The following is a 13,004-nucleotide window of genomic DNA, read 5'->3' as shown; positions in this document are numbered from 1 at the left end:
TCTATCGGACGGGGTGTCCACCCTTAGCGGACAGGTTCGCCATCTTCAGTCGACGGGGTCTACGTCACAAACCGCGTAGGTCCTTATTTTCAAAACATCAAAACAGATTCGTCCACTTCTATCGGACGGGGCGTCCACCCTCAGCGGACAGGCTCGCCATCTTCATCTGGCGGGGTCTGCGTCACTAACCGCGCAGGTCCTTAGTCGCTGCAGCGATAACTTTTGCTGGATTTTCCTTCGTTTTACGTCCTATAAAAACAAGGGTGCTGGATTTTCCTTCGTTTTACGTCCTATAAAAACAAGGGGGTTTTCTCGTTTAGCTAGCCCTGAAAATGAGAATCTTTAAAAATGTTTTACCTCGTGATTGGGCTTGGCCAGGCCCAATTACACTTTATAGCTTTGATTTCGAAAAACTCTGTAGCTACTCCCAATGACAAAGTGAGGGAGTTTCTACGCACCTTTAGATTCTTCCAATGACAAAGTGAGAAAGTTTCTATACTATCAGTTGACAAATCCCAATGACACGTGAGGGATATGTCGACACTTCAAGTGATGACCCTTAAGTCAAATGTTATCACTCGGAGGCTCGTGGAGACCCTCGCAAAACAGGTCACATACACCATGGCTTGTGTGACGCACTCCGTCTAATACTTTGACCATCGTCTTACTCCAAGACTCAGTCAAAGTGGGGGCTAACTGTAGACACCTACTTTTGTCCCCATTCCCGCAAGGGAAAGGTTCGATGATGAAAACGTAAATCTCCACTTGACAACGCATCTCCTATAAAATAAACGAATCTCGATTCCCCATTTCATTTCACCCGAAACCTGCTATTTATGGAAACCTGCTAAAAATAGTAACTGCCGTAAAAGGTAGCTTCTAAAAGTGGCAAATCATAAAAGATAGAAACCTGTCAGAATTAGGTGTTGCATTCCAACATAAATCCTAAATGAGATAGAAAACTGCGAGAATCCTATTCCTAATATGATTCAGAAATAAGAGTTACGTATTAATTAAAATCCTAACGAGCCTAGAGTTCGTAACGGGCCCAGACGCATTCCGTCATAAAATTGATACGCGCTAAAAGACTCGAATTAATCTCAAACTCTACGGATTTCAGGAATCCGAATCTGACTAAAGAAAACAGCCCATACCCTATTTTCAACGCCTGGGCGCTGAAAATACCTGGGTACGTGTTTTTTCCTAATTCTATGTGGATTGGAACTCTGCAATTCTATCTTTCCACGAACTCTTCCCTATAAATAGGCCCCTAAATTCAACGTGAAAAGAACACACAACAACACACAATTATATTCTGAGTATTGACTCCAACCCTTAGCCTAAGCCTCTCGCTGCGAAATTGTTCACGCGTTCTGTCGCAATCGATCCATAAATCGAACAGAACGTATCCTGTCCCATAATTGAGATTCGTTAAATAAAAAGGAGAAATAGCAAAGTCAAAGTGGTTAGTTTTCTGAGAACCGTGACGCACCTCTCAAGGGTGCGTCGTAATGTGTCCCTTTTCGATGATTTAACTGTTTTCCTCGCCCTTTTTATGAACTGTTAAACTAACTAAATCTGATTGTTCTATCACGCCTAACAAATATAATATTTTTGGGAAATCGGATTATCATGCTAGGTCCCTTAATGCTATTTAAATTAGATAATCACGATCGAATTAGTATTATATGTTGCATATTGCTAAAATCAACTCAGATTAGTTTAATAGTTAACGCATGTCCCTTCAATTATTTATGCTGAGCTAGTAAGGATATCCTGCCTCTGGAGTTATCGACGAGCGAAGTACTCCTCTTGGTAGTTACAGTCCCCCGAACCCTCAATCTCTACCTTGCGGGTGTATATTGAGAGATCCCCACACCAGGGATCACAAGGGAACCTACGGCCGTCGTGGTCAAACATAATTGCACTCCCTTTATGTCACGATAACCGGGTTTTGTCAGTTTTTCTCATTGTCGTTAAAAACTGAATGGCGACTCCTATATTACTAGTCAATTGGGTGTAAACTCACAGGAAATCCAATTACACTTGATTGAATAAAAAGAATCGTCACACCCACGAGGGACTAGGTCACGCATTAGCCTCGCGCTTTTTTGACCCCTCACAGATTTGTTTTCTCCGGAATTCATTTCCGATTCGAACAAATATTTAATATTTTCGATTCCGGAATTTATTTCCGATTCGAACAAATATTTAATATTTTCGATTCCGGCAATATTTCCGATTTCGGTAATATTTCTGTTTCCGGCAATATTTCCGATTCCGGCAATATTTATATTTCCGATAATATTTTCCGATACGTACCATGTTTCCGTTTCCGGCAACATCTACGACTTGGATAATATTTATATTTTCGTCATGATCCATATATTTCGTTTCCGGCAATATCATCATTTCCGGAGTATTCTATATTTTTCCTTTTGACGATTTCAGCTCCCACTGGAACTGAGATCCGTCGTTTCCGAATGTTCATAAATAGAGTATTTAATTCACTTAAATACTTGATCCGTTCACGTACTATTCGTGTGACCCTATGGGTTCAGTCAAGAGTAAGCTGTGGATTAATATTATTAATTCCACTCGAACTGAAGCGACCTCGAGCTAGGCATACAACTCACTTGATCTCACTGAATTATTAACTTGCATATATAATTAATTAATACTGAACCGCATTTATTAGACTTAACATTGAATGCATACTTGGACCAAGGGCATTATTTCCTTCAAATTTGTGATGTGAAATGAACTATTGGGTTTATATTAAATAGCCTAGATTATCCCCTTTGATAAAATTTGGTAATTTTGTTTTATCTTTAGTGGTTGAAAATGGATCGAAGTTGGATATATGCTAAACGAATTTCTACAAGGTTCTTACAAGGGATTCAAGAGTTTAGTAAGGTTGCCTTGAAACATCAATCAGAACATGAATCAAGTTTAATTTTGTGTCCTTGCTGTGATTGCAATAATTCAAGGGGGTACAGTGATATTGATGATATTGTTGATCATGTAGTTCGTCGCGGTTTTAAGGGTAACTTGAAGGAAATGATGCCCTTGGTCCAAGTATGCATTTAATGGTAAGTCTAATAAATGCGGTTCAGTATCAATTATACAAGTTAATAATTCAGTGAGATCAAGTGAACTGTATGCCTAGCTAGAGGCCGCTTCAGATCAAGTGGATTAATGATATTAATCCACAGCTTACTCTTGACTGAACCCGTAGGGTCACACAAATAGTACGTAAACGGATCAAGTATTTAATGGTATTAAATACTCCATCTATGGATATTCGGAATCGACGGATCTTGGTTCCAGTGGGAGCTGAGATCGTCAAAGGCAAATAAATGAATACTCCGGAAACGATGATATTGCCGGAAACGGAAATATGAATCGTATCGGAAATATAAATATTATCCAAGTCGTAGATGTTGCCGGAAACGGAAACATGGTATGTATCGGAAAATATTATCGGAAATGGAAATATTGCCGGAATCGGAAATATTGCCGGAAACGGAAATATTGTCAGAATCGGAAATATTATCGGAATCGGAAAATAATTCCGGAAACGGAAATATTAAATATTTGTTCGAAATGGAAATTAATTCCGGAATCGGAAATGTTAAATATTGTTCGTATCGGAAATGAATTCCGGAATCGGAAAATTAATCGAAAGCGCGTCGTACGAATAAACATCGGACGAGCTTGCTAGACGCAAGGCCTAGCACGAAGCTAGGCCCAACGCCTAGCAAAGCCCGCGCGCGACCAAAGAAAGCAAACCCAAACGCGAGCAAGGCCAGCAGGCGCGCGCCCCTCGTGGGATGCGAGCACTTGCTGGGCCTGGGCTCAGCGTGCGCGCGCGCGCATGGGGCCCCTCGTGGGCTGCTGTGCGTGCGTATGTGTTTGTGCTTGCGTACGAAACCTTGATCGATTAGGATTCGTATAAGATTGATTTCCTAAGTCTACTAGATAAATTAAGTGATTGAATTTTAGATTAATTCAGATTCACTAAATCGTTTCCTAGTAGGATTCTAATATCCGATACCCATGCCCTATAAATAGGTGATCAATGCTCACAATTTATAACGAGTTTTCTAAGTATTCATTCAAGTTTTAGGCATAAAACTTAGTCATTATTTGCTGCATAAAAACCGAAAACACATAGTACCTTTGGGGCAATTCTAGTTAATTAAACCTAAGGCGGAACCGGACGTGTTGTGGACTATCTATGGAGGAACGACACTTTGAGTCATAAAGACTTGTTCTTGTTCGGTTCAGGCGCAGCAAGGGAGGGCACGCTACAAAGAGTATGCATCCTAAATTATGCTAATTGTTATGTGGCAATTAATTTGGAATCCTAGTTTTTATGGTTTTTCCGCATGATTTATATTCATTTATATGTATCATAACCTAACAATGGTATCACGAGCCTCTAATTAATTCCATAATAATTGCTTAACATGGTTAAATTTTATAAATTTGCAAGGAATTAAAAGGGGTGATTAATTTCGTAATTGTAATTAATTGCAAATTTGCGATTATTTAATTATATGTTCGCTGTTTTTCGGCAGTTTCTTCATTACTCAACGAAATCGAGTGATTTTTGTGTCAATTCTGCATTTAAAAGGCATTCTAAAATTTTATTTTTCGGCCAAACCCAAAATTCCCAAATTCGAAGCCTAACTATGACTTTTGGGAGGTTTTAGTTTTTCGAACATAAAGTTTGTAATTTTAAGATGTTAAAATTAAATATTTGTGCTTCTTGTTGTTAAATCTTGAATTTTTGATTGACCTACTGTATATGTTTAACAAATTTAAGTGCCTAAGCTTGTTAATTATACAACCTAATTTGTAATTGTAATTAATTTGTTGAAATTCGAATAATTTAGAATTGATTTGATTTTCATAATTAATTGACGATTTAATTAGGTATCCATGATTAAAAACCACCATAAAAATTGTTAATTTTTGATAAATTTTAAATTTTTATGACCTAGATTTGAATCCATGATAATCGGAAATTAATTGATCAATAAATTTTCGATTTTCGCCCTAAATTTATGAAATTAATATAATTTGTTAATTTGTCAATAAATTTGAATTAAAAAGTTTTAATTTTTATATAATTCGCTCATGAATGTTGCACGCACAAAGCAAAGGAAGCTACGTGTTACCCTTAAGGGGTGTTGTATAGTGCGGGCATGCGACGACGAGCAAGGGAGCTCGTCACCCATGCGGTACGAATGCAACGAGCAACAAGCGTGTGGCGCGCGCGCAAGGCATTGCTGCTTGGGCGTGTGTGCAGCGCGATGGGCGATGGGGGAAAGGCACAGCCGAGCGAGCAGACGCGTGAGGGCAGCGATGGATGCTGCGCCACAGCGCGCGCTGCCTCGCCCAGCGAGCAGACCAGGCGCGTCGAGTGAGGCGGGCTACGCGCAGCGTGGCCTGGGCTGGCTGCGATGCGTGTGGCCTGCCCGTGCTTTGTTGTGCGATCAATCGTTGGGGCGATGCTGCCTCGTGACTCGATGGGGCTTGGGTGCAAGCCCAAGTGCCTCGTCTTGTTACGATTGATGCGCTTTGAATTTAATTTTGAATTTTCAGTTCGGAAACGATTTTAATTAACTTTAAAATTCGTAATTTAAATTGTTTTCTCGGAATTTAATTTTGAATAATCTAATTATTATAAATTCTAATTTATACTAATTATTTTACTAAAATTAAAACCTTGAATAAATTTAAATTCATTTATTTAATTCAACTGAAAATAAATTAAAAGGATTCGATTATAAATTTATATGAGCTTTAAATTTTAATTAAATTTGTATGTTTCCAGTTAGACTAGGAAATACAATTTTATGTTTAAAATTAGTAAAGCATGAAAAATTATTGGTTTAAGTGGGAGCGTTTTAGTCATAAACTCTTGATTAAGTCTATATTCCTTTAAGGTTAAAACAACTTGATTAGAATTAATAAGGATTGAATAATTGGTAGATTATTGGAACCCTTGATTAATTGCTGCAAATATTTATGTGATGCATAATATGTTCTACTAACTAGCTATGTGGGCCATTCATGATAATGAATGGGTGAATGGTATAGATTGTATATGTACTGTTTTGCAGGTTGTTGAAAGTGACTAGTATGGCCCAAATAGGATAGAAAATAAGGTATGCGTACCATTAATTTGAATGTAAAACTGGTCTAATGCACCAAAGTTTTTAATTTAAATATGGTATGCGTACCATCAAATAGTTGTAATTAGTTTAAATTATAGCTGATCCTATTTGAAGAAAATGGCGCCTCCCATGGTGAAATTCAAGACGGAGTTTCCAATCCATTTTCAAGACGGACTTTGAAGTTGAAGCTTCAAGATGAAGTCGGGCCATACTAGATCACATTTATATCTTATGCATGTTTTAAGTTATTCATTGCTTTAAATATGTCTTAATTATGCATGAGATTATGGCTTGATTATGTTGCATGATTAAGGATTTTAGTTCACTTAAAATCTAACCAACATAGTAAGAGCCTTAAGTTCCAAACTTTAAAATTGAGGTAAAAAGTGCCATGCCAAAATAACACTTACTTGGATAAACCTTTACATCAATCTTAGTAATAGTTTTCCACCATAGCGAGGTGTTACTTATTGATCCTAAAGGGGTAAGGTACACAAATAATTGTGAGTACATGTTAGTTTTGGTGAAACTCAACGATATAAGTAAGGAGTCCTTTTATGTCGTGGAAAATGAGATAGGTTTACCTAATAAGTCCTTAGACGTACCTATCAACCAAGAGTAGTTTCTAGACTATTAGCAAAGGCTTTGCTACCTAAAATATTTTAGAATTGAGTCTAAATACATAATGTGCTTAATTCTTCAATGATTTAAGGATCTTGGAATCATTTTATTCACACCTGCCGGAACACATAACTTGAATAAAATGCTTAATAAATGATAAATTATGCATGTTTTCTAGAATTTAAAGTTTATTAAGAGAAACTGTGAATGGTTATTTATTTGTTTATTCTTTTTCAATTGTAGTTTTAATTATGGCAAACAACAATTCATTCAACATCCGATCAATTCTCGAAAAGGAGAAGTTGAACGGGAAAAACTTCCTTGACTGGCAAAGGAACTTGCAAATAGTTCTTATGCAGGAAGAAAAGGAGTATGTCCAGGAAGGGGCGATGCCCGAAGCCGCGGGCGACGGGGTCACTCAGGCAGCCCTCAATCGTTGGATTGATGCCAACAAGGATGTAAAATGTCTAATGCTTGCAACCATGAGTGCAGATCTACAGAAAACGTTCATCAACTCAGATGCTTTCATGATCATCAGTGAGTTAAAGAACATGTTCCAAGATCTGGCTCGAGTCGAAAGATTCGAGACTCATAGGCAAATTCTTGAGACTAAGCTTAAGGAAGGTGAGCCCGTAAGTCCACATGTTCTCAAAATGATTGGACTCATTGAGAATATGAGTCGGCTGGATCAGCAATTCTCTCATGAAATGGCTGTAGACACCATCCTCCATTCTCTTCATAAAGGGTATGATTAGTTCAAGATGAACTACAGTATGAATAGTCTGGACAAAACGCTCACTGAGATACACGGTATGCTGAAGACCGCTGAAAAGACGCTCAAAAGTGATAAGCAAGATGTGCTTATGGTGCGTGGGGGCAAGTTCAAGAAATCTGGCAAGAAGAGGAGTGCTAAGAAAGGTGGCAACAAGGCCAGCCAGACTAAGCAACCTGGCGGCACCAAATCTGAAAAGAAGAAGGTGGGCCAACCCAATTCTAAATCTGAATGCTTCTACTGCAAGAAAAAGGGGCATTGGAAGAGAGATTGCTTGAAGCTTAAGGAAGATCAGAAGAACGGAACAGTCGTTCCATCTTCAGGTATTTTCGTTATAGACTGTATACTTGCTAATTCAACTTCTTGGGTATTAGATACAGGTTGTGGCTCACACTTATGTTCCAATTCATAGGGACTAAGAAGAAGTAGAAGGCTAAGCAAGGGTGAAGTCGACCTACGAGTGGGAAATGGAGCACGGATTGCTGCATTAGCTGTAGGAACTTATTATTTGTCGTTGCCCTCTAGGATAGTTTTGGAACTGGAAGATTGTTTCCATGTTCCAAGTCTTACTAAAAACATCATTTCTGTTTCTTGCTTAGATGCTAAGGGATTTTCCTTTTTAATAAAAGACAATAGTTGTTCGTTTTATTTTAAAGATATGTTTTATGGATATGCTAGATTAGTCAATGGACTTTATTTATTAGATCACGACAAAGAAGTTTATAACATAAATACCAAAAAGGCCAAAAAGAATGATTTAGATCTCACCTATCCGTGGCATTGTCGATTAGGCCATATTAACTTGAAACGCATAGAAAGACTTCAAAAGGAAGGAATTCTAGAACCATTTGACTTAGAGGATTATAGTAAGTGCGAATCATGTTTACTTGGAAAATGACAAAGCAACCTTTCTCTAAAGTTGGAGAAAGAGCATATGAACTATTGGGTTTAATCCATACAGATGTATGTGGACCAATGAGTACAAATGCTAGAGGTGGTTTCAGCTACTTTATCACTTTCACTGATAACTTCAGTAGATATGGTTATGTCTACCTAATGAAGCATAAGTCTGAATCCTTTGACAAATTCAAGGAATTTCAGAGTGAAGTAGAGAATCAATTAGGCAAGAAGATTAAGGCACTGCGGTCTGATAGAGGCGTTGAATATCTGAGCTATGAATTTGATGACCATCTAAAAGAATGTGGAATTATATCAGAATTGACTCCTCTCGGAACACCTCAATGGAACGGTGTGTCAGAACGTTATTAATAATATTACTTATATTATTATTTATATTATTGTATTACTTATTATTTATATTTATATTATTATATTATTATATTACTTATTATTTATATTATTATATTACTTATTATTATTATAACTAAATATTTATTAATAATTAATATAATTTTTTATAATTTTTTATTAATTAGTATTTTTTATTATTTATTATTGATTACTTATTATTTATTACTTATTACTAATTATTTATTATTTATTATTTATTATTTATTATTTATTATTTTTATTTTTTATTTATTATTTTTATTTATTATTTATTATTTATTATTTGTTATTTATTATTTATTATTTATTATTTATTATTTATTATTTATTATTTATTATTTATTATTTATTATTTATTATTTATTATTTATTATTTATTATTTATTATTTATTATTTATTATTTATTATTTATTATTTATTATTTATTATTTATTATTTATTATTTATTATTTATTATTTATTATTTATTATTTATTATTTATTATTTATTATTTATTATTTATTACTCCCTCCATTCCTTTTTTATCTTCCTGTTTCTATAAATGTCATTCCTATTTGATCTTCCTGTTTCTATTTTTGGACATGACTTTTTACCATAAATTTCCCCACCATCCCTTATTAAATTCATTCACATTTCCCCATTTACCCACCCAACCCCACTTTTATGATTTTTTATTACTTTAATAAAAATATCTTCTCTCTCCTTCATTTCTTTATTACTTTTCTTCATTTATTTATTATTTTCTCTTACACCCAATCATTACAAGATTCCATTTTCTTATTTTTCACCCCAAACACCAAATAGGAAGATCATTTAGAAATGGAGGGAGTATTTATTATTTATTATTTATTATTTATTATTTATTATTTATTATTTATTATTTATTATTTATTATTTATTATTTATTATTTATTATTTATTATTTATTATTTATTATTTATTATTTATTATTTATTATTTATTATTTATTATTTATTATTTATTATTTATTATTTATTATTTATTATTTATTATTTATTATTTATTATTTATTATTTATTATTTATTATTTATTATTTATTATTTATTATTTATTATTTATTATTTATTATTTATTATTTATTATTTATTATTTATTATTTATTATTTATTATTTATTATTTATTATTTATTATTTATTATTTATTATTTATTATTTATTATTTATTATTTATTATTTATTATTTATTATTTATTATTTATTATTTATTATTTATTATTTATTATTTATTATTTATTATTTATTATTTATTATTTATTATTTATTATTTATTATTTATATTTTATTATTTATTATCTATTATCTATTATCTATTATCTATTATCTATTATCTATTATCTATTATCTATTATCTATTATCTATTATCTATTATCTATTATCTATTATCTATTATTTATTATTTATTATTTATTACTACCTCCGTTCCTAAATGATCTTTACGGTTACTATTTGCACGGTAATTAAGGAATTTTGGTGAACATGTGATGGTGGGGTAACAAATGGAAAATGAGTGGCTATAAATTGTCCAACAATGTGAGTGGGTGAAAAACTAATATTAAAGTATTGTGAGTGGGTAAGTTATGGTGGGCCAAATAAGAGTAAAAATGGAATAAAGTAGGAGTGTAAAGAACTTTCAGGAACGGACTAAAATGGAAAGCGTAAAGAACTTTTAGGAACGGAGGTAGTATTTATTATTTATTATTTATTATTTATTATTTATTATTTATTATTTATTATTTATTATTTATTATTTATTATTTATTATTTATTATTTATTATTTATTATTTATTATTTATTATTTATTATTTATTATTTATTATCTATTATTTATTATTTATTATTTATTATTTATTATTTATCATTTATTATTTATTATTTATTATTTATTTCGGTAATATGTTCTGTTAAGTTAAGTTAAGTTAAGTTCAGTTCAGTTCAGTTCAGTTCAGTTTAGTTTAGTTCAGTTCAATTCAGTTTAGTTCAGTTCAGTTCAGTTTAGCTCTAAAGAACGGGGCCTAACTTGTATAATTAATTAATACTGAACCGCATTTATTAGACTTAGCATTTGATGCATACTTGGACCAAGAGCATTATTTCCTTCATTTAGGCCCTGTTCTTTTTGGCTTAATTTCAGTTTCAGGACTTATTTGGCAGTTCAGTTCAGTTCAGTTCATTTCAGTTCAGCTCAGTTCAGGAGCATTCAGTTTAGTTCAGTTCAGGAGCATTAAGTTCAGGTCAGTTCAGTTTAATTCAATTCAATTAAACTTAATAATAAATAATAATAATAAATATTATTATTATTGTTACTTATATTATTATTTATGTTATTATATTACTTATTATTTATATTTATATTATTATATTACTTATTATTTATATTTATATTATTTAATAATAATTAATATAATTTATTATTATTTTTATTAATTAATTATGGATTATTAGTTATTAATTATTTAGTTATTAATTATGAATTATTATTAATATTAATATTATAATTTATTGTAATTATTTAGTAATCAATTACAAATTATTATTATTTATTATATAGTTATTTAGTTATTAATTATTCTTTAGTTATTAGTTAACATTTATTATTTATTATTGGCAAATTTGCCAAAAAGAACCTTTTATAGTCCAATTCTTGCGAGGAGGGACCTTTAAAAATTTTTTTTGTAAAAACACACCTTAAAGTTAAAAAAAAATTGCAAAAGACAAATAAATAACACTTTTCGGTGTTGACTCGTATTTTCCGGTGGTTGACTACCACGTGAGAATCACGTGTTCCTATATTCACTAACTCAGCCACAAAAACTTATTTTCACACCACCCTTTTCTTCGTCTCTCTCTGTAGAACTCTCTTTCTCTCTCCTCAAAGCTAAAACAATTTAGACACATCACTTTCACCATTCATAAACATAATCACTGACTTGGCATTCTTGCTTGCATTTGCACTCCTCCGACTTCAACCAACAAATGTCAGGGTTTACTTCCCAAAATGGTACTTCAAAGGCCACAATGGTACTTCAAAGGCCAGAGAAAAGACCCAGCTTTTAGAAATTTTGTGGGGAAGTTTGTTAATCTTGATGTCAAAACTTATTTACCTTTCTTAATTGGATGCCTGAAGCTCTCAAAATGTCTGAAACTAAGCTTATTGAACATGCGGGCCTTGATTCTGCTGTTTTTTCTCTGGATTTACACTATTGGTACTCTTTTTCCCTTTCATTCTTGCTCAATTTCACTAATTTATGTGCTTTTGATGTAATTTAGAAGTGGATTTTGGTTTCATTTTGCTCTAGAAATTTGGACTTGGTTCTAGAGATTGATGGGTGTTTAATTCCCCAAATTGATGCTTGATTCAGGGTTTTCTGATGTAATTTTCAGTAGTAGGATTATTTTTAGTATTTGTTATTTCTTATTTTTCTGCTTAATTAAGTTTTTGCTTTTGTTGGGGTGTAATTGTTTTAATTAAACCCTAATTTTTTGACATTGAAATTTCACAAAATTACAACAAAATCTTACCCAATGCTTCGCGAGCAGACTTGAATTATGATGGACATGATTGCAGTGATCTCTTGTTCAGTTTAATTTGCAGAGGGAATCAAAAAAAATTCCGAGTGTTGGGTTGGGGGAAGAAGAAGAACAGAGGGGGAAGAAAGAAATGTCTGATTTTTTTTTTTTAAATTTTAGGTTTGGTGTTTAACGCCTCCGATTTTTGAAGGAAATGGGTGCAGATAACAATCAGATGGAACATGTGATTCTCACGTGATAGTCAACCACCGGAAAAGATGAGTCAACACCGGAAAGTGTTAATTTTTTGTCTTTCGCAACTAATATTTACGTTAAGGTATGTTTTTACATAAAAAGATTTAAAAGGTCCCTACTCGCAAGATTTGGACTATAAAAGGTCCTTTTTGGCAAATTTGCCTTTATTATTTATTATTTATTATTTATTCTGTTAAGTTCAGTTAAGTTCAGTTCAGTTAAGTTCAGTTCAGTTAAGTTCAGTTCAGTTCAGTTCAATTCAGTTCAGTTCAGGAGTATTCAGTTCAGGAATATTCAGTTCAGTTCAGTTCAGGAGCATTCAGTTCAGTTCTATTCAGTTCAGTT

The sequence above is a fragment of the Spinacia oleracea genome, chromosome 3 (assembly GCF_020520425.1).
Source record: "Spinacia oleracea cultivar Varoflay chromosome 3, BTI_SOV_V1, whole genome shotgun sequence".
Classification (NCBI taxonomy): Eukaryota; Viridiplantae; Streptophyta; class Magnoliopsida; order Caryophyllales; family Amaranthaceae; genus Spinacia; species Spinacia oleracea.
The sequence above is the reverse complement of the archived record's forward strand: the minus strand, read 5'-3'. Positions refer to the sequence as shown.